A 4,583-nucleotide genomic window follows, 5' to 3' on the forward strand; every position below is an offset into this window, starting at 1 on the left:
TGCAATCCAACCATCCTAAAAACCCTGACAGCCTCAGGAGATGAGCTGGCATTAGCAGGGAGTCAGATGCTTGAAAATGAAGAAGAGAAGAGATAAACAGATTTGTGAGCTATAAGCTGTTAGGTAGAAGCTAGGTATGAGCAGTAGAATGAACAGCCCAAGGCAGAGTCCCAAGTCCTTCATTGGGGAATGAAAGAGACATGAACTTGAGGAAAGAGACATCTTAGAAGCCCAGAGGTACAACATCCTGATCTTGGAGCTTCCAAGACCTTGGAGTCACAGGTGTAGAGCGTGTGCTCTCCTCTTCTACCTCCGCCCCAGGGTAACACCTAAACTCATTATGATGCATTTGCATTGTGATTAGCCACCCCCCCAAAACATGGAAAAAGGGTGCCATGATGTTTCTGATATGAACCTCGTAGGGTCAAAAACCCCCCTCCCAACCTGTGGGAGGATTTCCCAAATGATTGGAAAGAGCTCACTAGAGACCACCCCACTGTACATCACAGCTCTTCCCAGGCCAGAAAAACCCAACAAACATCCAATCCCAAAACAACCTAGGGGTTGGTTCCACCTTGTAGAACCTGTTTTCCCACTTTAAGTACACTAAAGACTACAATAAAGAGTATTCTTCCCCTTTAATAAACTGCTTTCTGCTTGCTACTTTCCTTCTGGCTGTCTTTATTCAAGCACAGATCCTCACATAAATCTTTTTGTAGGGAATCCAAGAATGGAGAGCTCTATTCACACAACACAGACTCTCCCATCAGTAACATATCTGAGGAAAATCTTTAGATATGACTACTGGCACATGGAACTGACAAAAAAAAAACAGGTCAAAAGACACAAAATCTGTCACAGAATTCTACTGACAAAAAGAGAAAACATGAGGCTGGTGTAAAACAATGGAGGACTGTTGGCCTTCACCTGCTCACTAAGCAGATTTCAGTATTTCTCTATTCCAGAGTCTATTATGTGGAGGCTGTTCTTTACCTTTCCATATGAGAATGTTGTCACTGTTGGGTTTTGAGAGAAGGGAATCAAATAAACATTTTAATTTATAGGATGCTCGCCCAGTGGAAAAGAGAGATCACCTGGAGATTCTAGACTGTGAATTGGAAGTAGTGACTGGATTAACTGTGGGCTGTCTGCATCACTGGAGAGGTCATTAATGTTTTTTATATTTAAAAGAAACATTGAAACAGATACTTCATACTATAGACTGACTCTGGCAGCGAAAATACTATGTACTTACTAAACACATCTTCTTCCTTAGCACACAGGAAGACTAAATACATTTTCCACACATTCCTTTGTTTGAGGGCTACGGGTGTGGGTCTTATGATTGAAATCTGACAAAGATATGTGAGTAGAAGTGATGTTGTCACTTTCACACATGGCAAAAACAAACAAATAAACAAACAAGACCCATGAGATTATCTATGTTCCTTCTTCTCTTTTGCAAAGATATTAGAAGCCATTTCTTGAGAATAGCTGAATCACATAATGGGTAGAATATGGGTCTGTGAGTAACCACATTAAGCAGAGGCTCATATATCCCAACACAACAGACTGTGAGGTGTAAACAAGCAATGAACGTACATTTTGCTAAGTCATGAGGTTTGGGAACTTGGTATTAGTTTCCCAAGATTAACTTGACAAATTACTGCAAATTTGGTAGATTAAAACAACAGAAATTTATTCTCTCAGAATTCTGTAGGCCAGAAATCCAAAAGCACAGTATCTGCAGGGTCATATTCTCTCCTGAAATTCTGGATGAGTGTTATTCCTTGCCTCTACCAGTTTCTGGAGGCTGGTAGCTACAGTTGGTATTTCTTGGCTTTTAGATACCATTCTAATCTCTATCACCATTTTCACATTGATTTCTAGTTCGTATCTCTGTGTATCTTAAATGTTTCCCTGCCTTCCCAATGACATCTGTCACTGGCTTCAGGGCCCACCATGTAACCTCCTACTAGCATTTAGCCTATTCAATTAACTAAGCTCTCAAGCTATGCTACACACTTTTTTTTTTTTAGAAAAAAATTCTACCCAGATCAGAGGTTAACTTTTCAAGATTTGTAGTAATCAAAATATTTTAAGTGGACACACATGTAAATATTGAGAATTACATTTGACATTTTTAAGGTTCATTCTAAGTAATATAGACTATCTCATTAAAATAAATAAATGTACATGTAACTGATAAATTATTGAACTCTACATATAAAACTAATGATGTACTATAGGTTGGCTAATTGAATTTAAATTAAAAAATAAATTTAAAAAATTAGGAAAAGAAAGAAAAAATAAAATAAAATAGCTAAATGTCAAGTATTTGAAAGAAAAAAAAATCTATATTTGTAAGCAGTAGAAAAGTCCTCTGAAAACAAAGGTGCTTTCCTGATGTCCTTGAAATCATGGCATCAGAAGGCACTAAATTGACAGCACTAAAGAAGGATAAAGGTGACCTCTGACACTAGGAAACAGACATTTTTGAACAAGATTGTAAGCAGTCTCCAAGTTTGGACAAATAGCATCCTATAGTGACTGGCTTTTGAAAAGTTGCTAAGCTTCCACCCATATCCTCATTTTGGAAAGATAAGTAGGTCACACTCCTTTTGTTCCCAGTGTGCCCATACAGGGATAGCTGCTTTAGCTTGACTACCAATGGTCATATAAACTAAAACACAGAAACAAGAACATATCACCAGAAGCAATGCTAATGAAACACACTGAGCCTGGATGTTGAATCAAAATAGAACTTCCCTTTGTGGAACAAATAAAACATTTTATAATAACAAGAATTATATATCACTTACACTGACCCATCAAAAGAAAAGAAAAACAAAAAACCCAACAGAATAAATTAGGATGTTAACTGGTAACCAATCCTTTGACTAACTGTAATAAATTTAAAAACAAATTAAAAGCCATTTCAATAGGAACATGCCAATTGCTCTTATAAAAATCCTCACCGAAAGAAACTATATCAAGAACCTCATTGTAATCTCTACAATCTTAAGCACTTTTGCCTGAATATTTATTACAGATATTTCAACAAACAAAAGCCCTACTGTAACTTATGCAAATCACATCAATCTTAAATTGGACATTACTGATATAAATATGTTTTTGGCTTATTACAAAGATATTGAAGTAAAGCATCAAATAGCAGAACTAAGTCATATTCTTGTATATTATGGCCCAACTTTTCCTAAAGTCAACAGAAAGGAAAGACAATTAGCACATTATTGATACTCATGTTAATTTTGTTCTAATTTCCAAACCTATTCATTTTATTTTAATGCTTTGGCCAAGGTTTTAAGTCAAATAAAATAAGTATATAATATTTCTCTTATTTATGTACCTACTACTATTTAAGAAAAAATGTATGCTAACTTGATAGGATTATAAACCAAATAATAATGGAATTGTCACATTTTCTTCCGTATTTTGACCATTAAAAACAACAATATCAATAATAACAAAAACAACCTCTTTTCACACTCCTCTAGATATTAATTGGTAGTCAAGTATTTATTACAGAATAAGAGAGCTAATATTTTTGCATTTCTTCTCATCTTCTTTTCCATTTGACCTTAGTAAGTAATTCCTTTCCTGACTACTGTATAAAGAAAATATTAGCCTGGTTAATAACAGAATTGCAATTTGGTGATTTCTGGACAATAACTCATAATTTCTCTGTCATTACCCTTCATCAAACCTTGAAACCTTGTTAAAATAAATATTTTGATTCAGTTGGTTTTGGGTAGGAACAGTAATCACACAGTTCTAAAAATTTCCTTGGGGATGCCTAATGCTGCTGGGATGCCTAATAAGGTTGCAGTCATATTAGGGCAATATTCAATTTTCATTTCATTTAGTTCATATTGGCTACAATGATTAGAAAGCCATATAATTTTAACTTACAACAACATCTGAAAAGAAAGGGAAATACAATAACTTTAAGAGTTTTAAAAACCCCCTTTTATACTGGTTTTTTTCAAGATTTTTTATTTATTTATTTGACAGAGATTACAAGTAGGCAGAGAGGCAGCCAGAGAGAGGAGGAAGCAGGCTCCCTGCTGAGCAGAGAGCCCGATGTGGGCTTGATCCCAGCACCCTGGGATCATGACCTGAGCCGAAGGCAGAGGCTTTAACCCACTGAACCACCCAGGCACCCCAAAAAAACCCCTTTTATACTGTTTGAATATGTTTTACATATCCTAACTGTGGAGCAAACTGTCAGTAGCCAATACTTCTCAACTACACTAACACTTCACAACTATACTAACACTTTCTCAACCATAAGATTTCCTTGCATCTTGCTCATTTATTTATTTTTCATACTTTCAGTGTCCACAAGTGCTCTTGGCAGCTTAGCAAGAGCTCATCTCTCATTTCACAGCCATATGCTACTTAAGTAATAACAAACCACCTTTGCACAAATGGAAATATGAACATTCTTAAAAGCATCTCTCTTGAGCTCTCATCAAAAGGTGCTACTTCTTTGAGATCATTGTTCAAACCCAACTTGAAGGAATACTTGCCTGAATTCATGCACTGTATTCATTCAACTT

The sequence above is a fragment of the Mustela nivalis genome, assembly GCF_964662115.1.
Source record: "Mustela nivalis genome assembly, chromosome: 6".
NCBI lineage: Eukaryota > Metazoa > Chordata > Mammalia > Carnivora > Mustelidae > Mustela > Mustela nivalis.